General features: G+C 44.0%; 1 long non-coding RNA gene across 1 annotated transcript in view; it reads left to right on the top strand.

The window, feature by feature from the left end:
• LOC308458558 overlaps positions 1-22,063 on the top strand; it is a 44,574-nt gene extending 22,511 nt beyond the window's left edge. Inside the window, exons 2-3 of the long non-coding RNA XR_013977555.1 lie at positions 18,515-18,557; positions 21,980-22,063. This is a non-coding gene — a long non-coding RNA (uncharacterized lncRNA). The remainder of the gene's footprint in view (positions 1-18,514; positions 18,558-21,979) is intronic.
• Positions 22,064-24,917: the final 2,854 nt, after the last annotated feature.

The following is a 24,917-nucleotide window of genomic DNA, read 5'->3' as shown; positions in this document are numbered from 1 at the left end:
CAATCGTCACACCCGTCAAGCCTAATGGTTCGGTCCGCATCTGCGCAGACTACAAATGTACCATAAACAAGGCCCTCACGGCCCACGCATACCCAGTGCCAGTGGTCAGCCATGTCCTTGCCACCCTGGCTGGGTCGAAAATTTTTGGCAAGCTGGACTTGGCCCAAGCATATCAACAGCTGCCAGTAGATGAGGCCACAGCAGAGGCACAGACGATTGTGACGCACAGAGGAGCGTTCAGGGTAAAGCGGCTGCAATTCGGTGTCAGCGTGGCACCAGGCATATTCCAGAATATAATGGACTCTCTCCTTAAAGGGATTCCTGGCGTCACCCCCTTCTTCGATGATGTGTTGATTGCCGGCCCCACACCAGAGGAGTTTGAGGACCGCCTCCGCACCGTTCTGCACCGTTTCCAGACGGCGGGTCTCAAGGTGAAGCGGGAAAAATGTCTACTAGGAGTGCCTCAGGTGGACTTTCTGGGATTTATGGTGGACGCAGAAGGGGTCCACCCGACTGGGGACAAGGTACGGGCCATTTGTGATGCCCCAGCGCCCAAGAGCAAGACTGAACTTCAGGCCTTCTTGGGACTATTGAACTTTTACCATTCCTTCCTTCCCCACAAGGCGGCGGTAGCGGAGCCCCTACACAGACTCCTGGACAAGCGGGCCCCTTGGGTGTGGGGCCAGCGCCAGGAGGCCGCATTCCAGGCAGTCAAGGACTTGCTTGTCTCAAACTCGGTCTTGGCACACTTCGACGAGAGGCTGCCGGTGGTGCTAGCATGCGACGCCTCACCCTATGGCATTGGAGCTGTCCTGGGGCACCAACTCCCGGATGGAAGAGAGGTACCGGTGGCGTACTTTTCCCAGACACTCAACACAACCGAGCGGAACTACTCGCAAATCGACAAGGAGGGTCTGGCAATCGTAAAGGGAGTAAAAAAATTCCATGATTTCTTGTACGGGCGGCCCTTCACCGTGGTGACTGACCACAAGCCGTTGCTTGGCTTGTTTGCCCCCGAAAAGCAGACCCCCCAAGTGCTGTCTCCTCGCGTCCTCAGGTGGTCAATTTTCCTTGCCAGCTACCAGTATGCACTGATTCACCGACCTGGGAAGGCGATGGGCCATGCGGACGCCCTCAGCAGGCTACCACTACCGGAAACAGGCCCTGACCCAGCACCTGCACAAGAGGTTATGAGCCTGGAGCTGCTTCCCGACCGCCCCATTCAGGCACAAGAAGTTGCACACCATTCCAAGAAAGATAGGGTCATCTCCCGGGTCCTGGACTGGGTGTGGAGGGGATGGCCCAGCAGCAGCCCCGGGCCAGAATTCGCCGGCTACACAACCCGCAAACATGAACTGTCGGCCCACAAGGGGTGCCTGTTATGGGGAAGCAGAGTCGTTGTTCCCCAGCCCCTCTGCAAAAGGGTCCTCACAGCCCTACACGAGACACATCCAGGGGTAGTAAGAATGAAGGCCCTTGCCAGGAGTTATGTGTGGTGGCCGGGGATCGATGGAGAGATAGAGGCCTGGGTCAAACACTGCCAGGCCTGCCAAGAATCCCGCCCAGATCCCCCAAGGGCCCCAGTCCAGTCCTGGGAGTCCGCCCGAGCACCATGGTCACGCCTGCATGTGGATTTCGCTGGCCCCTTTCAGGGGAAAACATTCTTCATAGTGGTGGACTCCTACACCAAATGGCTGGAAGTCGCACTGGTACCGTCCACTTCCACGTCCGCAGCCATCCGGGTACTACGCAGGCTGTTTGCAACCCACGGGCTCCCTGACACTCTCGTCTCAGACAACGGGACTGCATTTACGTCAGGAGAATTCCAAACCTTCACAGCGCAGAACGCCATCCGCCACATCCGTTCGGCGCCGTTCCACCCTGCCACCAATGGCCAAGCAGAACGCATGGTGCGGACCACCAAGGACACCCTTCGCCGCATGACGCAAGGGGACTGGGAGTACCGCCTTGCCACATTCCTTCTAGCACAGCACAGCACCCCCAGCTCAACGACTGGCCGGAGCCCCGCTGAACTACTAATGGGTCGGCGCCTTGCAATCAGATTGGACCGCCTTCACCCCGATAGAGCTCAGGATGAGGTAGTGGTGGGGGAAGGCAGGAACCCCCGGACCTTCGAGGCCCAGGACCCTGTGTACGCAAAGAATTTTGGGGCAGGCCCAGCATGGGTACCCGCCACAATCACCAGGGTCACTGGCCCCGTGTCGTACGAGGTGCTAACGGATGGGGGGCAATGCTGGCGCCGCCACTGCGACCAGATACGGCGACGATTCCCGGGAGAAAACCAGGAGGAGGACAGGTCAGAGGAGTCCCAAGGGAACAGCGGGGCAGTGAGGCCCATAGAGCAGGAGGGGCCAGCAGGAGAGGCAGAATCAGTAAATACAGAGAGGACCCGTGAGGCCGAAAGGACACCGGAACCAGAACCACGACTGAGCGAGCCGGTTGCACCAGACCAAACAGCCGCATCACAGCCAGCATCCTTGGAACACGAGCCAGAACCCGGAGCCCGGACCAGGGAACACCCCAGGCCACAACGCACACGTAGGCCGCCGGCATACCTTGAGGACTATGAATGCGACCTCCCAGGCAGGACTGGAACTTAGAGGGGAGGGGTGTTATGTACTGAGTTGAATAGGATCCAAACTGTAGCAGTCTGATTGGTCCTAGAACAATAGGATCCAAAAGGCAGCAGTCTGATTGGTCCTAGAACAATAGGATTCAGAATGCAGCAGTCTGATTGGTCCTAGAACAATGCAGCAGTATGATTGGTTGGCAGGAACCACCCAATCCTGCTCCAGATAGAAGTGAATCCACAACCTGATTGGCTTACAGTAGAATTCCAGAATTAGCCAATCATGTGCAGCCCATTGTGTAAATAATGTATATAAAGCAGATACTGTGAGGGGACATTCATTCATTCCTCCTCACCACTATGAGCTGAATAAAGAGCATGAAATCACTTTGCGACTCTGAGTATATTTCACTAGCCCTGCCAGTTATCGACTCAGTGGATCTCATTGGCTTTGACTCTCCTTACTGGCTTACTCACTATGTATGTAAGGGGTTAATTAATCAGGATAAAATGATGCTGAGATTTGGAGTTCACTTGTATCTGCTTTTTAAAAAAATGCTCCCCTTCCACCACGTGAATTCACTTTGATCTAGCAACCGGATTGCACAATCTTGCAAATATATACTGAGTTTTGAAAATCTAACCATTGAAGTGCCAGAGAAATGGGATGGGATATGGTCCTAAATAGGAATTCATGGAGGAACAGCCGTATACTGAGCCACTAGTCAATCTAGCTCAGTATTGTCTACATACTGGCAAGTAGTGGCTCTCCAGAGTTTCAGAAAGGGATCTCTCCCACCCCTAAACTGGAGATGTCAGGGTTTGAGCCTGGGAACATGAATTTATTTACATTCAAAACATGAGAGTTCTATTTAGTAGGGAAATATCTTTTCCGAGATTCTGAATATAGCTTGACTTCCTGATAGTTTCTCTATTAAATGCGTTCCCTACTTTGGCACTGCACTGCCATACAAATGGTACAATGTTGACTGGCACTTCCAGTACTGTGTAGTGTTTCATTTCAAGTTGCCAGCTGGCTACCAGTAGCCAAATGTTTGTACGGAAAGAGAAAGAGAGAGAAATGGCCATATCCCTTGGCACAAATAATAACAACAACCATTGTATCCTTCTCCCAGAACAGGCTGGTAGTTCTTGAGCCAGACCCTCTGTTCTATCTTTGCAACTCTGAGGCATTCTGTGATTCCCCATTCTACTTCTGGGAACTGTGCAGCAGATTGTTTGGGCTAGAGAAAGATGGAGACATGAAGCCCCATCTGGTAAGAGTGCTTCACTTCTCTCTTTGCTCTATATTGGCTCTTTGGTTTTCCCCACAACTCATGCAAGTTTTGAAGGAGCTGATCTGGGCACGGGGTAGTGTAAGCTTTGCAGTCTCTGTTGCTTTTTTGCAAAGCATTCAGCAGCATTTAGAACAGCACTGTTCCAGAAATGGCTCCCACTGGAAGAGACTATGAAAACTGGGGTGGCCACCATAGGGAGAAGAGGACAGTGGCCTGCATTTTTAAAAGTTGTGTCAAAGAGGGGATGTGACAAAAGGATATAACATTATTCAAATAAAATGGCAAATTAAAAATAAATGCATTGCTCTTAAAACATAGTAACTCCCTGAGGACTGTGTTGGGGAGTAGGACACCCACCTGCCCACCCACCCCCAGCAAAGCTTCTATATTAAGCAGTATTAAAGTAGAAGTAATCAGCCCTGAGTGCTCACTGGAAGGACAGATCATGAAGCTGAGGCTCCAATACTTTGGCCACCTCATGAGAAGAGAAGACTCCCTGGAAAAGACCCTGATGTTGGGAAAGATGGAGGGCACAAGGAGAAGGGGACGACAGAGGATGAGATGGTTGGATAGTGTTCTCGAAGCTACCAGCATGAGTTTGGCCAAACTGCGGGAGGCAGTGGAAGACAGAAGTGCCTGGCATGCTCTGGTCCATGGGGTCATGAAGAGACGGACATGATTAAATGACTAAACAACAACAATGTAAATGCAACTAGACTACTTGGCTATGGTTTAGGAACCTGATTTTGCAAAGTGATTTTGCAAACCCTCCAAGGAAATACTGAAGATGTCAACAGTTTCCTGCCTTCCGCTGCAGGGCAGCTGTTTGATGGGAACCTTACATGGACAAAGTGATCAGTTTTCCTGACTTTGACTTGACAAAGGTCATTCACGAAACTCAGTTCATTCTGTTTAGTCAATCTCATTTATTATTTCTATGGAAGACTGGCTGAAAATGGGAGAGGTACAGCATGGGATGGTCTCAGAATACTAATATATCCTCCATTTCCGTTCTGAGATATTTTTCTAATGACATGTGAAAAATGAGGAGCTTTTCATTACCCTGATCAATTTCACAACACACGTGGATGATTCCTTATCAAAACACAGGATGAAGAGTGGGAATAATAGATCTGGAGACAAGGTGTAGGGCTCCCCCCTTTTTTGTTATGTCTTCTGATTTACAGCTAGAATGTCCTGGGTTCTTCCTAATGCAATCTGAATTGCCTCCATACTGCACTTCATACAATATATCCAAGGGCTGTTCACAATAAGAATGAACAATAGAATGTAATGCCAATTCTTGACCTTGGTTTAATGATCATAAGACCGTTCTGGTGATGACTGACAATTTGAAATTAAAATTCAACAAGAAATTGCATATGCTTAGGCTGGAATTACATGATACAGCCAGCATGTTGCTGACCAAGAAAATAACAGTCACTGGCATTTCCCTACCCTCTCCAGGGTAATATTTAGTAAGGCAAAACATGTGATTTGTCACCATTGCATCAAGAATGTTTCCACTACTGCAAGCTGCAGCCAGTATGGTGAAGTGGTTTTTTTTTTTGGGGGGGGGGTGCACTGTAATGATGTAACATCATATTTTGCATTAATTAATAAACTTTAGGGAAAGATGGAAAGAGCAGCGAGTGAGAAGAGGATTTGTCCTTCATATGCAATGTAAAATGAATGCCTTTCTTCTCCACATTTTTAGACGTGCTTTTCAATATGACTAATATTCCATCAAACCAGCTAAGATATCACAAAAAAATATTTTGAAGTGTGAAAGTGAGCTATTGATTGCTATGCCTGTTAGTCTAACCCATGGAGACAAAACACTGGCAGGAAGAAACAACACCTGGAGGGCATCTGATTTTTATTTTATTTTTTATTTTTTAGGGTCTGGGAGATTGGTAATACATGCTTACATGAATTAAGTTTAAAGATCCTTTTTTTTTTTTACCTCTATGGATGAATCTCACAGGAGAGCAGTTAAAGCCTTGAAAGTGCAGGAGCAGGATAGAGCAACTCAGTGGGCATCCCATGATAGTGATCAAGTTAGAGCAGCATGACACTGGCAAGGCATGGTCAGGACCCCATGCACAGACAGGAAAAAAGCTTAGAGGAAAGTGGTGTAGTAAAAATGAGAGAATGTCATCCCACCAGCCACTTCTCCAGTGTCCACAGCATAGAAAATAGGAAGCTTTGATATACTGAGTCAGATCCAATGGTTCATTTAACTCAGGATTATCAACACTGAAGGGCAGCAGCTCTCCAGGATTTCAGACAGGGGTCTCTCCCAGCCCTGTCCAAGCATGTCAGAGATTGAACCTGAAACCTTCTGCATGAGAAGAAAGTGCTCTGCCACTAGGCTGTGGTCCTTTCCACCACCACCATGTTGGCTGATAGCAACTCCCATGTCAGTATTGTCACGGTTCGGTTTACGGGCGGTCAAAGTCCTGGCGGAGGACATCGGGATTGGGGGCAAGACGGCTGGGTGGGAGCAGGAATGAAAGTTTGGAAGCAAGGAGTCAGGAAGCCAAGGGTCCAAGGATCAGGAAGCAAGGAGTCAAGAAGCCAAGGGTCCGAGGATCAGGAAGCAAGGAGTCAAGAAGCCAAACACAGCAAGGCAGGAAGCATGTTGCTGTGTCAAAAAGCCAAAGGGAAATGCTGACCTTATATCCCTTCCCGGCTCTTGCCACCAGGTGCTGTGAGTTACCAATCAGCCTCACCTGTGCCTCTTCAGAACAAACTTAGGAAAGCCCCAGTCCTGCAAAGCCCTACTAGTCACAGGGCCTGGCTCCTGCACACACTCCTGACAAGTACATGCTATAAAGACTGCAAAGAATAAGTCTAGTGTTCTCTGCCGGACCTTGGGACTATTTCTGCCTCCTCCTATTCCTTCTTCTTCCCTTTGAACCTTGCTGAGCCTCTTCCTTCACTCCTTTTGAAATGTCCCCTGCTAACTTCCAGCATCCTGAAAAGCTGAAACAGCACATGATGGCAGGGTTTCTTATGCTGAAATTCAAAGGAAAACGAGAAGAGAAAAATGTGATATAGAATGTTGGTGCTCCCCCATTGGCTTCCAGCACCATCAATCAACAGAAGGTCACAGAATCCATGCCACTGCATTCCACTGAGAAGGAATGTTCTAATGTGCCAATCAAGAGCATATTGTAGGTATTGAGCTAGAAATTGGTCATGGAGTAGCTTCCACCTCCCTGACTAGTGGTTTGTGTTGCTATACAAAGGTCTGTTTTACACTCTGACACATGCTGGGCTGTGGCAAACTTGAACAGCACAAATTTAGGACAAATGGAAAGTGGATTACATTCTGCACAGCTGCATAACATAAAAATACAAGATATTTTGAAACTATTTGTAATTGCTCAATTGAATAGATTGGAATTTTTTTTCTGCATATGCAAATCATCAATTACACATCCGATTTCTTTTTGCCTCTAGCCTCTGTCAGAGAGGCTTCTTAACTACATCCCATGGGGAAATGCATATAGCCTGACTCATTTTCAAGCCCTGACAATTGGGATCCCCTGCAGTCACAATTGCTGAAGCACTCTACATTGTATTTTTTTTTAATATAAAAAATTCCCCTGCTATACATTTCTTAAAGGTGCTGACTGATTAAATCTAAACCTCCAAAAGGTGTCTAGGGAATGTCTTAACAATGGAAAGTTAATGCAAACATCAGGTGCACCTGAGTTGCTTCTGTATGATGAGATCTACATCTTGCAAGAGAGCAGATTCAAATGTTAGCATTTCTATGGGGAGTGTGAAGGCAGAAATGGAGAGAGGTTTGCAAAGTCTGTAAATAAATTGTGGAAAGCCAGGGAGAAAGGGATGGGATGAAGTTAAAGCAGAAAGGGTGGTAGATGTGAGCTAATAATTATGAGGGAATAAGTAGACCTTTACTTAGGTGCAGCTATATTAAAACTTTAGAAATGGAGAGTTGATAGGAAAGGCTCATGCCTCAACACAGATTTATTGACCTACCCTAAAAACCAGTCTATGCAATCAACGCCATCATGTACTTCAAGAAGATAACAGATGGATTGACGAAAATACCTCCCCAAAAAAGAAAAAGAAGAAACTCAGGAAAGGAGCTCAAGGAAACTCACAATAATCCAATTGTGTCAATCTCAAAATGTTCTTCCCAGTCCTAGATATAGCAGTCTGTGTGTGCACAGTACCATCAACCAAGTCAGCCCTAGGATAAGGGTGGGGGGGTTAAGAATCTGATTCAGGTCACAATTAAATCTGAACCTGCCTAATTCACACTTTCCAAATAGTTATACAGAAACTGAAACAGTCATCCTTCAAACTTTATACTTCTCTGAATTTTGAGGTGCAATTTTCCACAAAAAAGCATATACTAGAGTGTGCATAGCCATGCAAAATTGCATTGTGGAAGGGAAAATGTGTATATTGGGCAAAATTGCATACAAAAATGTGTCTATTAAAAAAAGTTGTTCTAAAATGTTGATGAATTTTCAGGACGACGTTTCTTTTTCTTTTCTTTTCTTTTCTTTTCTTTGCAAACTTAGGTGGAAATGCGGTGGAGCAAACTTAAGAGAGAAATTGAAACTGACAGATTCACCATCCCCCTTAGTAAAAGTGTATTTCACTAGGCAACCAATAGCAGGAGCAGAAAATCCCTCTGCTTTGACTGGTCATTGGGGGACTAGGCATAGTTCTATGAGAGATCCTTAGCATGTAGAAGGTCCCAAGTTCTGTATCTGGCAACTCTGATTAAAACCATTTCAAGTAGCAAGATGCAGATAGAGCCAATTCCAAGTGGAGAAGACTAGATGAACAACAGTGTCATATTAATTACCGTAGATTCAGGTAGGTAGCCGTGTTGGTCTTATGCAGTAGAAATATATATAATAAATAAATAAATAGTCCAGTAGCACTTTAGAGACCAACTAAGTTTATTCTTGGTATGAACTTTCATGTGCATGCACACTTCTTCAGATACATGGAAATATATATATTTTTTAAATAGAATGTCCAGTAGTACCATAACAGGTTGCGCTCCTGTTGCTCGGTCCCTGCTCCTGCCAACCTAGCAGTTCGAAAGCATGTCAAAGTGCAAGTAGATAAATAGGTACCGCTCCAGCGGGAAGGTAAACGACGTTTCTGTGCGCTGCTCTGGTTCGCCAGAAGCGGCTTAGTCATGCTGGCCACATGACCTGGAAGCTGTCTGCAGACAAACGCTGGCTCCCTCTGCCAGTAAAGCGAGATGAGTGGCACAACCCCAGAGTCATTCGCAACTAGACCTGATGGTCAGGGGTACCTTTACCTTTGCCTTTTAAGGTGCTACTGGACAAATTTTTTGATTTCTTTTATATATTTCCATGTATCTGAAGAAGTGTGTATGCACACGAAAGCTCATACCAAGAACAAACTTAGTTCATCTCTAAGGTGCTACTGGACAATTATTTTATTTTATTTTTTATATTTATATTAATTAGACTTAATGATAGACAACTAAGTAGCAATAAACAAAGTTCAAATACATACCCAAACTCTCTTCCCTTTAGTCTTGCTACCAATGAACTTCCATTTGATTTTTTAAAAAAATATGACCGATTAGCAAATCACACAATACAAATTAAATAGCAGATTTTAAAAAAAAAAAAACCCTGAAAGCAATAGCTTTTAGATTCATGTAGACATCCCCTTATTGTGCTGTTCTTTATGCAGTGCTGATTTTAGATATCTAAGTGAAAATGAAGCCTCAACACATCACATAAAGGTGGAGCTAGGTGATAAGATAATGATGCCCATTTGGAATCTGCTATCTGTAGTGATTGCCCGTGGCATTCAGATTTGAAACACATCTTCCATTCTTTTTCAATAGGTGCTACAAATGTTCTTATCAAGGGCATAGGTGGAGAATCTTGTGGTTGTTGGACTCCAATTCTCACCAACCCCAGGCAGCTTAACCACAGACCAGGGTTGATGGAAATGAAAGTCCAGCAATGTCTGGAGGGCCATACGTTTCCCACCTCTGGAATATAGGGCGTTATCCAATTGCTATAGACAACAGGAAATTGTGATGTGAGATGAGGGCAACAGCATTTTCTTCTTAAAAAGAGACATTTCAAAATGCCCTAAATTTGCCTGGTTTCTGTCTTCCCCCAAAAAACTTCAAAATGTGAGAGGTAAAAATACCACTATACTTGGATTTTGAAAATATTATTTCAGCCTTCTCTTGATTTGATGTAGGGTTTTCTCCATAAACATGAGGTTATGCTACTGCTGATGTAAAACAAACAATTGAAAACCACCATTATAAGTATTCTTTGAACTGAACTAACATGCATTGTTCAGTACAAATCTGTATAATACTCTCAACAATAAAAACAAGTTAATAGCAAAAACAGAGAGTAATTTTTCAGGAAACAACAAGCAGGTAACAGCCTTGTGCTGCCAATTTCAAATTAGTCACACTTCCAGTTCCTGTATCTACACGGTGGTTCCAAAATATATTCTGAGTGAAGTCTGCTTTTTATTCCCAGTATGTTATCATTCTTTTTCCAAGTCCTGGTCATGCAACCAAACATAGTATCTCCAGACTCATATAAAGGTTATTAGAGCAAGTACTTAATATCTCACACACACAAACACACAATGAAACAACAAATTGCACCTACTCATCATTCTAGTAGAATCAGTCACATCCCAACCTTCATGGAGTCATTAGCTGTCATCAGCTGTTGTGTACAGAACTCATATGGATATATATGGAGGTACCGAGTATCAGAGCCCCTGCTCCCATTTCAACACATTCAATATCCTGCTCAGTCATGTGAACAAAGTCTTTAGCTCTCTTCAGGTGTGTGCAAAGCCAACATGAAAATAGGAGTGAGCATGCCAAGGTCCACTACCACCCCGCTGCCTTCTTACTTACCCAACACTGGTGGTGCAACAGCATCTTCCACTGCTGCTGAGGGCAGTAGGCTAGGACAAGTCAGGCCATGTGGCACAAACAGCTCTAACATCTTCTTGTCACTGCTCCTCACTCACCTGCATTTGCTGCCTCAGGCAGCCACCTCATTTTACCTAATGGTAGGGCTGGCCCTACTACAGAAATTTGTGTATGTGGATGAGAAAAGTTAAAGAACTTACAAATGTTTGGAGGGGCTCTTTTCATGCAAAGCTATCTTCAGTGTAGCCAGTTGCACTTTGACAATGGGTTAAATCAACTCAGAAATATTATATCAAGGACCAAACTGACTCACTAGCCTTATGGAATAAAATAGCATGGCTAACCTAAATGTTTTTAGACATTCTTAATATTTTCAGAGTAATTTTATTTTTATTGTGTTGTATTGTTACTTTGTCAATTGCCGCCCTTTGGCAAGCTACACTCCTTTGGGAGGGAGAGCCAGAAATGTAATTAATAAATAAATATTAGGTGGGGGAAAACCTATCACAAAGAGGGGGAAAGTATTCAACTCGTACTGTTTCTCACACAATCTTAAAGCAAGATCTCTCTTCTTGTGCTATCTGTTGCTTCAATTATATCCGTATGCTGAACTTACATTAATAATAGTGTACTAATAATAGCAATAATTATGCTGCACTGTTACGTTTACAGCTTCAGAGATTTTTCAGAGCCATTAACCAATTAGTACAGCAGTGTATGATTATCATTCCCATTTCACAAAAGGGGAAAATGGAGGCAGCTTAGGTCAGAAGTCCCTGGAAGGAACCACTGAAGTGAAGAGTTAAATGGCTTGTAGTTTTTCCATCGCGTATATTGCTATTGATCCTAGTTATGCACTATTTTCAAATCCCTCTTGTCGAGTAAATCGCTTTGAATAATCTAATTTCTGTAGCATTTCTTTCATCCTGTGGAGATTCAGCAGATCAATGTTTCATAAGATCACTGTCTCATCCCAGCTGATTTTCAGCTCTAAGTATTAAATTAGCCAATGTCTAAAACGATGCTTTCACAAACCAATGCTCTGTTGATATTGTCAGCTTAGAGGATTGATGGGATGAGGGAGTGTAATACAAATTACAAATATCAAAGCAAACAATCACATCAGTGCTTTGTGTGATTGCTGTAATGCTTAGCAAATGTGTTTACTCTTCAATTGTCATGGCACTCCTTTTGTTGGGACTTTGGAACAAAATACCAGTTCAACTATGACAAACATCTGTGCTGTTTCTCCACATAGACATGCCTGGTGTTAGGATGTACGAGAGAAATGTATGAGGAGAATTTCTAGTTTAATGGTAGCTCTCCACGACTCCCAACCTGGCCTGATTCTATGCTCTAGTCACCTCAGGCCTGGAGAGCACAAGTGGCCCTCTAGTGCTACACTGCTCAATGACTTTGCTGTGTACCCTCCTTGGGTGTTGTTGCTTGCTTAGAATATGTCCGTGAACTCTGGTCATGCCTCTTTCTTGCCTAGATGAAGGACAAAGAGAGGTGTGTGTGCACAAAGGTGAAATTTAGATGTGTTACTCCACCCACTTTTTCCTCTGGTCCTGCTTGCTTCTCTCTCCGGCCTAATTGGTTCTTGGCACAGGCTTCAAAAGCCTTCTAGCTGCGGCTGGGACGATCAGCTTCACCAACCTCTGTCGCTGCCAGCGGTCTCACAGCAGCCAACAGCAGTCTTACTCTCCTGTGCCATGGATCTGGGCCCATAACCCTGTTGTTGGGGTACTGCTGAGAAGATGGGCAGGCCCCCAGCTGGCTCCAGCCACCGGCTGGCAGCCGGTCTCCCTTGAAACAGCATCAATTAGCGACACGAGCCTCAGATACGTTTAGTGCATGCTCTATCAACAGAGTGCGTAAATCTTCTCACAGCAGAAGAGGCGGACAGAGAAATGTGTAAGCATAATGTACAGCATTTTATTCAGCATAGTTCAGGAACAAAGGAAAACATGTCTGCTTCCCTTCGTCTCCAGCACAAACAGCAGTAATACAAAAGCTGTATACAAACGGAAGGTTGCCCAAAGAGAAATGTGGTCGTTGGGCTGGGAAAGTTCCCCACCACCACCAGATGCTTTAGCTAATGCTGGGCTGAAGTATAACGTCTTGTTTTTTCCCACCAGTTTAGGACTGCATGGAGGCAGAAATGGTCCTCAAAGATTGGTATGTTCTTTAGGGGCATGCCAAAATGGAACCGTTGTTGGAGAAGTGACTAACTCTTCCAGTGAAATGGCGGTGTTCTGCCTCCCCAGTTAGAGGCAATAATGTTTCTGAATACCAGTTGCTGAAAACCACAGGAGGGAGAGAGTGCTCTTGTGCTCAGGTCTTGCTTGCAGGTTTCTCACAAGCATTTGGTTGGCCACTGTGAGAACAGGATGCTGGAATAGATGGTCCATTGGTCTGATCCAGCAGGCTTTTCTTATGCTCTGAACATCTCCCTCTCTTTTAACAATAAAAACATATCTAACATGTGATGCTGGTGGAATAGCCTGACAGTGTTTCATCTTCATTTTGAATGGAATAAGGTTGTTTGGAGGTGAAGGAGGAGGAGGAGACAACCACCCACTCCCCTACTCTTGCTGAGAAACTTTTTTCTGATAGTGCTGATCCAAACTTTAAAAAGAAAATTTCAGCCTGCTATAGGATAGTTACTTCTTTATTGTGGAATCAATTTGCCACTCAAGGGAATGCCTGACTACTACAATTGTTAGGAGACACATTTCTTAACAGTGCCTGTATAGCATTTGCTGTAGCAGTCTCATTACTGTGGAACTCCTTACATATTAATATCAAGCAAGTGCCAGCAATATGAAATTTCAGACACTTTCTAAAAACTTATTTATTCGCTCAAGCTTTCCCAGAAGTGTGAACCAGCCGTGTGTTATATATGTTGTATCACCGATGGTTTTAATAGTTTTTTTGTTTGCATTGTATCTATATTGTTTTATGAGAATCCTATGTTCTTCATGGCTTAGATCTATCTTGTCATCTCATCTGTCCTCCCAGTTGAACGACGTGGCCCAGGGAGAGAGGGAAAAATAGTGGAAGTGAACAGCTGGCTTCGCAAATGGTGTAAACAGGAACGGTTTGGATTCTTAGATCATGACTGCAGTTTCTTGAAGATGGACTTCTGGCAAGCGATGGGCTGCACCTCACAACGGTTGGGAGGAATGTTTTTGCCAAAAATCTCAGAAACCTCATCAGGAGGGCTTTAAACTGACTAATGTGGGGGAGGGAGACAGTGCTCCTGAAGGTAGGAGTCTATCAATTGATGAAGATGATCATCCAAATGTCATAGACCAAATGGAGCAAACAGCATGCAGACCTAGTGGTGGGAGGAAAAAATCCTTAAATAAGAGACACGGGGGAATGATTAATGGACTTCAATGTCTGTACACTAATGCGCAAAGCATGGGAAATAAACAAGATGAGCTTGAGCTCTTGGTACAGCAAACTAAATATGACATAATAGGCATCACTGAAACCTGGTGGGATAAGTCCCACGATTAGAATATAATAATGGAGGGATACAATCTATTTCAGAGAAACAGACCAGACAAGAAAGGAGGAGGAGTGGCGTTATATGTCAGGGATGTGTATACCTGTGAAGAGATCCAAGATTTAGAACCTCAAAGCCAAAGTGAGAGCATTTGGGTCAAAATTAAGGGAGAGAAGAATAACAGTGACCTCATTGTGGGAGTTTACTATAGATCCCCAAGCCAAACGGAGGACATAGATGATGCCTTCCTGGAACAGATGGCCAAGCATGCAAAAGGAAAGGAGATAGTAGTAATGGGGGACTTCAGTTATCCGGATATTTGTTGGATGTCAAACTCAGCCAAGAGCATAAGGTCAAACAGATTCCTCACTGGCCTTGCAGACAACTTCATTGTCCAGAAAGTGGGAGAAGCAACAAGAGGAACAGCCATTTTAGATCTGGTCCTAACCAATGTTGATGACCTGGTTAGTGGGGTAGAAGTGGAAGGATCATTAGGCGCGAGTGATCATGCTCTTCTGAAGTTTACTATACAGCGGAAAGGAGCAGCCAAGCATACTAGGACTCAATTTCTTAACTTTAAGAAAGCCGACTTCATAAAACTTAGGGAAGTGCTGGGTGAGATCCCATGGACAGTAATACTAAAAGGAAAGGAGTTCATGATGGCTGGGAGTTTGTTAAGAGGGAGATAGTAAAAGCACAACGTCAGGCAATACCAATGAGACAGAAACATGGAAGGTGCCTAAAGAAGCCAGGGTGGCTATCTAAAGAACTTTTAACTGAGTTAAGATTAAAAAAGGATGTGTACAAAAAATGGAAAAGGGGGGGAAACCACCAAAGAGGAATTCAAACAAATAGCCAGCACGTGTAGACACAAAGTCAGAAAAGCTAAAGCACAGAATGAACTCAGGCTTGCTATAGAGGTTAAAAGCAACAAAAAAGGCTTTTATGGGTATGTTCGTAGCAAAACGAAGAACAAAGAAACAGTGGGGTCACTCAGAGGAGAAGATGGTGAAATGCAAACAGGGGACACAGAAAGGGCTGAACTCCTCAATGCCTTCTTTGCCTCAGTCTTCTCCGATAAAGAAAACAATGCCCGACCTGAAGAATTTGGAGCGAATGATTCAGCAGAGGAAACACAGCCCAGAATAACTAAGGAGATAGTACAAGAATACTTGGCTAGTTTAGATGTATTCAAGTCTCCAGGGCCAGATGAACTGCATCCAAGAGTATTAAAAGAACTGGCAGGCGTGATCTCAGAACCACTGGCAGTCATCTTTGAGAATTCCTGGAGAACAGGCGAAGTCCCGGCAGACTGGAGGAGGGCAAATGTTGTCCCTATTTTCAAAAAGGGGAAAAGAGAGGACCCAAATAATTACCGCCCAGTCAGTCTGACATCAATACCAGGGAAGATTCTGGGGCAGATCATTAAGCAAACAGTCTGTGAGCACCTAGAAAGGAATGCTGTGATCACCAATAGTCAGCATGGATTTCTGAAAAATAAGTCATGTCAGACTAACCTGATCTCGTTTTTTGACAGAATTACAAGCCTGGTAGATGAAGGGAACGCAGTGGATGTAGCCTACCTTGATTTCAGCAAGGCATTTGACAAGGTGCCCCATGATATTCTTGTAAAGAAGCTGGTAAAATGCGGTCTTGACTATGCTACCACTCAGTGGATTTGTAACTGGCTGACTGACCGAACCCAAAGGGTGCTCATCAGTGGTTCCTCTTCATCCTGGAGAAGAGTGACTAGTGGGGTGCCACAGGGTTCTGTCTTGGGCCCGGTCTTATTCAACATCTTTATCAACGACTTGGATGATAAACTCAAGGGCATCCCGATCAAATTTGCAGATGACACCAAACTGGGAGGGGTGGCTAACACCCCAGAGGACAGGATCACACTTCAAAACGACCTTGACAGATTAGAGAACTGGGCAAAAACAAACAAGATGAAGTTTAACAGGGAGAAATGTAAAGTATTGCACTTGGGCGAAAAAAATGAGAGGCACAAATACAAGATGGGTGACACCTGGCTTGAGAGCAGTACATGTGAAAAGGATCTAGGAGTCTTGGTTGACCACAAACTTGACATGAGCCAATAGTGTGATGCGGCAGCTAAAAAAGCCAATGCAATTCTGGGCTGCATCAATAGGAGTATAGCATCTAGATCAAGGGAAGTAATAGTGCCACTGTATTCTGCTCTGGTCAGACCTCACCTGGAGTACTGTGTCCAGTTCTGGGCACCACAGTTCAAGAAGGACACTGACAAACTGGAACATGTCCAGAGGAGGGCAACCAAAATGGTCAAAGGCCTGGAAACGATGCCTTATGAGGAACGGCTAAGGGAGCTGGGCATGTTTAGCCTGGAGAAGAGGAGGTTAAGGGGTGATATGATAGCCATGTTCAAATATATAAAAGGATGTCACATAGAAGAGGGAGAAAGGTTGTTTTCTGCTGCTCCAGAGAAGCGGACACGGAGCAATGGATCCAAACTACAAGAAAGAAGATTCCACCTAAACATTAGGAAGAACTTCCTGACAGTAAGTTCGTCTCAAGGCAAAAGGGGCGAGCCGAGGGCTGCCCCGACCTTATGTGGCCTTAGGAAGGCCCGCCCCTGCCGCCAGCCGATTGGCTGGCGCCACAGGGGATGCTAAATAGGGGAATTCCCTGCCTCCCGCGAGGCTGGCGCCAGCCTCGCGGGAGCGAGAGTGGGCGGGGTCGTGATCCCGCAACCCCCCCTCCTCCTGACGATCGGAAGGGGCATTCCACCTAAACATTAGGAAGAACTTCCTGACAGTAAGAGCTGTTCAACAGTGGAATTTGCTGCCAAGGAGTGTGGTGGAGTCTCCTTCTTTGGAGGTCTTTAAGCAGAGGCTTGACAACCATATGTCAGGAGTGCTCTGATGGTGTTTCCTGCTTGGCAGGGGGTTGGACTCGATGGCCCTTGTGGTCTCTTCCAACTCTATGATTCTATGATTCTATGATCTTATAATTAAACATTGCACAAATCTGTATAATATTTTAATTGAAAACCTAGAAAAGCAATGCATATTTTGACTGATTATATACAAAGGACCCCTGCTAGAATCCAGTGATTGATATGGCAGGGAGATGCGTCTATGCACTAAGCCATCAATATTACAAAAGTTAAGTGACCTTGACCTTTCAAAAGCTCATAGCTCAATCACCAGTATCTCTGAAACTCTTTTCTCCATTTCTTCAAGTGCACATCAACTGTTATAAGAGTGCTCAGGAGCAGCTGGTCACTGAAGCCACACTGCGCTCGGCTCTACGCTTGCCATCCTCTGCCCCCTAGCTTTTCCTGATTACTCCTCATTTTCTAATGTTCCTTTCACACGGCAGTACCTGTTGTGTTGTGGAACCATCGCTTTTTAACCAAAATACTAGCATGCAGTGCCAAACTTCATTCCTACCAGTTGATGTTGTGTGATGCAACAGTGAACGACACTGGATAATGCCGCTACTCCTCTTCCCATTCTACACATAATTGCTTCTGTTACCCTATGATTTCCCCATGAAAACAGGACTGGATGCTGGTATACTGCCCCAAATTTATCACTTTTCTGCCATGTTTTTCCAGGTTAAGGGGCTGCAAATGAATTTTTTTCCTGGAATCAAATAACACAAAAATGAGTGCTAAGCTTTTCCCCAAAGTGGCTTTTATGTTGTGTGAAGGCTTAAATATAATGCGGAAATCAACAGGCAGGGAGATGTCTGGGAAATGGAAGAAACTGGCTTGTATATGCAGCTGGTAATGGTTACAGTTTTTACTTGATTACTAATGATCCACGTTTAAGTTATCAAGACATCAGCAACCATGGGATTCTGTCATGTTATTGTTGAAGCCAAGCTGACAAACCTCACATGGGTGGGTTGTGCATTCACGGTATACTTGCTTCCATGCCATTTAAAGCATGCATTGCTAACAATTGCCATACAAATCTTCCTGTAATCTATTGAGTAGCTTCAACTAAACTAAGGCATTAATTTCAGTGTGTCTCTTTCTCTATGAAATATGATTTGTTTGTTTTCCATTGTGTAAACATCTGCTCGGGAGCTGCTTGCATAAAATGTCTCCTGTTCACCCCAGATCATACATACCTAGCACAATAAACTCACTATTGTCATTTCAGACTTGCAGATAACCTCATTGTTTCGGGGAGGAAAAAACTGAAGGTGAGCCTAAACTGTCTTTTAATAGAATTGATAGAACAGTTGTTTAGAGATGACTGTCAAATCTCATAACCACAGCTCTCTGCTTCACAATATTAGCCATCCAATACAGTTTTCTGCTTGTCATATCAACATACATAATGTATCAGAAGAATGTGGAGAGACAATGCATAGAATTCCTTGCCCTTTGTTTGGTTTGCAGCTTAAATTTTAAATATAGAGTGTACTTAGCCCAAAGGTAAGTCATTTTAAATACTGTTGAATTTAGTGGTAGAGATTTGACTGCAGTCCTAAATTTACTTACTAGGAAATAAGCCCCATTGAAATTAGCAGGATTACTTCTGGGTAAACTGTTTTACACTTACAACACATGCTTAACTCCTCACTGAAATTCATGGGACTGCATGATTATAACTGGATCCTGACCAGTTTACGCCCATGTTAAGCCATTTATAATATTTTAAAATAAAAAATAAACAGAGAAAATCCTTAAAACAACTAAGTTTAAATGCTTGGGTGAGCAGGAATGTTAAAAAGTCTACCTTTTTAAGGAAGGTGTTCCACAGCCAGAGCATCATTGCTGAGAAATCCTTTATCAACGGTACTGCTATTGTGGAATTGCAAGCTTCTGCTGAAGGAGGCACCTGGACAAAGGCCTCAGCAGATGATCTACAAGCATAGGGAGATATGGAAGGAAGCACTTTCTCAGGTATTTCTCACTAGTTCCCACTGAGACATGTGGGCAAAGCAATGCTCTATCATACTTCTGAAGTTAACAGCATTCACATGGATCATTTTTAAGCTCTGTTTAAATTAGTGTTGACAACTGGCCAACTATGGATGGTGGCAAAGAAGGAGTAAGCTATGACTCAGAGTCACCTTGTGAGGATAGAGGGCTCTGGACATAAAGTCTGTCAGTGGAGATGATGGACTAACTGCAGTCACTGGAAGGTCTTGGAGGCTGTGACAGCAATCTCTGATACAGGACAGGCTCTCTCCATCACCTACCACTGTAGCCATTTTCACTCATTGCCTTTGTGGCCTGGTGAAACTCAAAATCCTCACACTTCCCTAGACCGGATCATCAGGTCTCTGTGGACATTCCATTGTATCTTTTCAGGCTAGAAACATGATGCGCTCATGATGACAGATTTTTTCTTGTAGACTCCAATGACAGTCAGTGAAAGAGAATGGCACAGATGATTCAGGGCTGGGGAGCATTATTAACACCTTAACGAATGAGCTTGCTACAGTGTAAGCAGGTTAATGATGAAAAATAATTAGTTATGTAATTAGACTCTGTCCACATGAGACACATGCAGGTCTAAGTGCTTTGAATTAGATAACACCTGACTTACCCAGAGAGAGAAAATAATGAAAACTTGTTAAGAGCTCTGCTCTTTTAATTAGAGTACTGTGGAGTCCTGAAATTTTCTCAGTTTGTTATTTTAGTTCCTGGTTGGGGAAAACAGCAGCTTCTCACTGGTGTCTTGGCCTGCTAAATTCTTTAGCATTCATTTAGACCAGGGATGGGGAAACTGTGGTCCTCCAGATGTTTGAGGACTCCAACTCACATCAGTCCCCACCAGCATGGTTAGAGGGTTGGAGTCAAAGAACAAGTTCTGGATGGCCACAGGTTCCCCACCCCTGATTTAGAAAACAAGTAAAGTTGGTTAAAGTGTGGCGCTGATAATACCAAGGTTGCAGGTTTGATCTCCATATGGGACCACTGCATATTCCTGCATTCCAGGGGGTTGGACAAGATGGTTCCCTCCAACTCTCCAACTCTATGATTCTATGACCTGCCTGCCCTACTTCGTTTTGCCAGACTTAGACCTAGGGAAGGACAATCATGCTTTTGGAACCTACATGGTAGGCTAGAAAGCTCTACAGAGGGTTCTCTAGTTCATGACTACTACAGGGTTTTCTTGATTTTCATGAGAAGTGTCTCTTTAAGAACATGAGAGCATAAGAAGAGCCTGCTGGATCAGACCAGTCACCCATCTAGTAAAGTATCCTGTTCTCAAAGTGGCCAACCATATGCCTGTGGGAAACCTGCAAGCAGGACCTGAATACAAGACCACTCTTCCTCCTCCCTCTGTGGGACAATACCAGCAACTGGCATTCAGAAGCATTACTTCATCTGACCTCCTTCTCTCTCCTAAGACTAGAATTCACTATCACTCAATGGCACTGATCAAGAGCAGATGCCAGGGTGGACAAAAGGCTAGACATCTTCAAATGATGGGAGAGAAATTTGATTCAATTTGCATTTCAAAATGATCCTACCTAAATGTGCACTTTCTGAAACAGCAGGTGAATCAAAGCACAGCCATTATTTGGAATTTGCAATTCTTTTAAATTTTGCAGTGCCGAGTAATGTGCACAAAAATGCATATACTAGGGTAAAAATGTACATGAAAACATATATTTATAAAAATGGCATTTACAAATGAAAAGTTGATTTGCAAATATGTGTCCATCGGGCAAAATTGCATACCCAAATGTGTATAGTGGAAAGATGGCCATTAAAATGCTGGTGCTATATTTTCATGAGGTTTTTTCAAAACATTTTTTATAACTCCCATCAGTCAAGAATCAAGATGGTGGCTGCCACCAGAGCTGTGGAGAATCAAATTTAAGATTGGAAAAATGAGAAACGGAGAGCAACAGAAATTTACAGATTCACCCATCCCTACAAAGCACACAATTCGTTTTTTGAAATGTGCTGCTGCAAGATGTGATGACAGTTGCTACCTGAGATGACTTTGAAAGGGGTTGGACGAGTGCACAGTCTACCCATTGCTCCTACTCATGATAGCTAGATGGAATATCGAGGTATCTCAGTATCAACTACTGGGAAGAAAGAATGGGAGAGGGCAAATGCCTTCCTGCCCAGATACATTTGTTTGGCTATAGTGGGGAATAGAATGCTGGAGTAAGTGGACCTTTGGTCTGATCAAGCATGGCTTTTCTTATGTAGCCAGGATCCCAGATTGCAGGCTTGTTAATCCTAGGTTGCACACAGGACTAGCAGCTCAGGGGGCATTCTGGGTTAAAGAAGCAGCAAGTGGTTGTTTTCATGTATGATGCAGACTTATTATAAATCTAGCTTGAGCTTGCTTTGAAAGCCTCGAGCCCTGTTACCTGTTTCCCAGTTCACTGGGACACAACAAATTCTTGGAAGCTGCCTCCTTCCCCATGTCCCAAACACATGTCTCAAATTAACTCAAAGTACCCTCTTAGCAACAGCATCTGTGCCTATCTTTTAATTTATTTTCTTCATAAACTGATACAGGAAATGCATCAGAATGCTCTTTGACTATGGCATAGGATCTCTGACCAATCACAGGTATGCCCTGTTGCTTTCCTAATTCAGAAGCATTTCTAATATATTCCCATGGTTTCCTTTGTTTCAAACATAGAACGAAAGAACAATGGAAGATTTTGCAAGTCGGGAGGAAATATTGCATTCACTGCATCTGTTTCCCTGGGGATTTGACATACACTTGCTTTCAAGTCGCACTTTGTTCCTTATTACCTTAGATTGTAGAAGCTAAAAGCAAGAATGGGTTCATTCTTCTGTGTAAAAACCAACTGTGGCACCTACATGTGATATCGTCAGTCTACGGAATCCCACAAGCAGCTGAGAGGGCCAGTCTCTCTCTCCCTCTCTCTCCCTCTCCCTCTCATAAAAGCCTGCCCTGTTGATAACATTTTCGAAGAGTGAATAAAAGATAGCACATTTGAAAACAAGATGGAAAAAGCATCCTCTCAGTCTACAGTCACAGAGCCATTTCTCTTCTAGGAATTTTGTGCTGCTGATCTGACATTGACAAGGTGTTTATATAATGCAGGGAGGGACCTGCATTTCTCAAGATGTCCTTGGTTGGAGGCCTGGAGAGTTGCCACAGGCTGACACATGAAGTTCCATGCAGCGCACAAAAGCCATGGCTGTACACAGCAACAGCTGGATGGCCACATCCGCCGATTGCTCCGATAACACTTCATTAAGAAACACAGAAAATGCTCCAAATATTTCCATGCCTCACACTCTGAACCTGGTAAATTGATCAGGCAATGAAGGGAATTGAATGTTGAATTCCACCCTATGAATTGTCGCCTTTTTAATCATAATGTAGTGTAGTTGCTCAGAAGCCTTGTAATAGTTACCGTAGTCTTATTCCTGATTTACTCCCATGTAGGGCAAACTCAAGTGGAGTGGGACCACACTTTTAGTCCCCAATCTTGACTTTGAGCCTCCTTTCCCCCCCCCCCCACCCTTAGTTTGGGTTGAATGTGGTTGTCTGCATAGGAAGGCCAATGAATGAGTACCTGCACATGTGTAGAGGCTCAGTACAGTCAGGACACTCACACAATCCCAGGTGCCCTGGTCATGCAGAAACCCTACATGCGAAGAGGAGTTGGCCTTCCTATGCAGACAACCACACTCTGCACAGGTTTCCCTCTGCTCCCATCTGTACTTGAGCATGCCCTACACACAAATGGCTTCTGCATGGGCCTACTACCTTGCTTGCAGGTTTCTCACAGGCATCTGGTTGTTCACTGTGAGAAGAGGGTGCTGGACTAGGTGGGCCATTGGGCTGCTCCAACAGGCTCTTCTTGTGTTGTCATGCACCCAGTCAAATTTACTTCTGCTGATTTTAAGAGGTCATTTCAAAGGATATTTCACTTTTCAGAAAACATTGATCTAATTAATCATGGATAGAAAGAAGTGCCATTTTAAGTGGAGTGCCGTGACATGAAAAGGCCAGTGCCCAGAATTTGTTGAGGGAGGAGATCTGAGTCTTCCAAAATGACTAAATCAAAAGTGACTCCGACATGCCGCTCAGCTTGCCAAATAATGTATAGGCTCATTAAAAAAAAAAAAAAAAATTAAATCAGAAAGTCCTTTCTCTCTCTCATTTAGTGCTGAGCTCTGCAAATAAAAGACATGCATTCGTCAGAAGAAGGCGTAAAGATGTGTGCATCGAAAGGCTGAAATACTGACAGTCTTGCCAGTGAAAATCCTCTTTATCCAAAGGCGAGGCACTCTGCAGGCAGCTACACAGAAGCTTAGAGTCCTTATGTTACCCTCCTAATAATAATCTTTAGGGCTGAACAGCAATGCAATGCCCATGTCAGCTTAAAATGCAAACTTCCTGCTGACTGAGTCAGACAGATGATTGTGAGTGAAGGACCTTCTCTCTCTCTAAGAAACAAATTCCCTTAAGTATTACAACTTCTGTATTTCTAACCATCTATAAAGGCACAGCAACCATCCAAAAATCAAGTTTCTTCAACTGCTTCTATGGATTATATATTTAAATTCCTCAGCTGAAAACAGAGGACTAATGAGCCAATCCTAAGACTTGCTGAGCCAGCACATGGCTGCTTAGGATGGAGTCCTGCTGGCTGCTACAACAGGAAGACTGCAGGGATATTAATGCTTGTCATTAAATAGACATTGTGCCAGGGTTGCAAGCAAGAGAAGATGAACAATCTTGGGGGCCTGGGCATGGATACTTGCAGAAATAATTCTGGGATGGGGTCTATAATATGTAACTACAGGTTATTGGCTTGCCAAACACAGTCTTTGTACAACTGAACCCCATGCACCATAACATGGTGCTGAAGAGAAGCAACAGCAAAGAATGGTGGGCTGTGCCTGTTGGTGATTTCCTGGATTGCATGGGATTATACATTTCAAAACTAATTTCTAACAAATTGCTTTCCTAGAATCATAGATATGTAAAGCTGGAAGGTACCTAAGCGGGGATGCCAACTTGAATAAAACATTGGGGGGAAGGCCAAGTAAGCCCTGCCCTGCATAATCCATCCCACAACACAGTGCACAGTGCACCATTTGAATGGTAAAGCTCATCAATTTTGGGGTGATCGCTTAGAATATAGAACCATAATAATTAGTAGTCCTTGATGACTAGTGCTAGCAATAAATCAATTGTTACAATACAGTCATACCTTGGAAGTAGAAAGGAATCCGTTCCAGAAGTCCGTTCGACTTCCAAAACATTAGGAAACCAAGGCACGGCTTCCGAATGGTTGCAGGAAGAACATTCACAAACTGGAACACTCACTTCTGGGTTTGCAGCATTTGGGAGCCAAAATGTTCAACTCACAAGGCGTTTGGGATCCAAGGTACGACTGTATATCACAGAAGTCTTTCAGCTCTCTCTGTAGCTTCTGTTTCTCTTGATTCCTTCTCTGCTTTCCTGGAATCTAAGCAGATGTGTTAATTTTTAAAATCAAATGGAGCACATTATATACCACTTTTTGCCAGTCTCCTATCATTGGTCCTAAGTCAGTTTTGCATTCTTTTGTAATTTCAGTTTGTGCAGTTAT

Source organism: Podarcis pityusensis (assembly GCF_964106645.2).
Source record: "Podarcis pityusensis genome assembly, chromosome: 11".
Taxonomy (NCBI): Eukaryota; Metazoa; Chordata; class Lepidosauria; order Squamata; family Lacertidae; genus Podarcis; species Podarcis pityusensis.
This window is presented reverse-complemented; position numbering and strand designations above follow the sequence as displayed.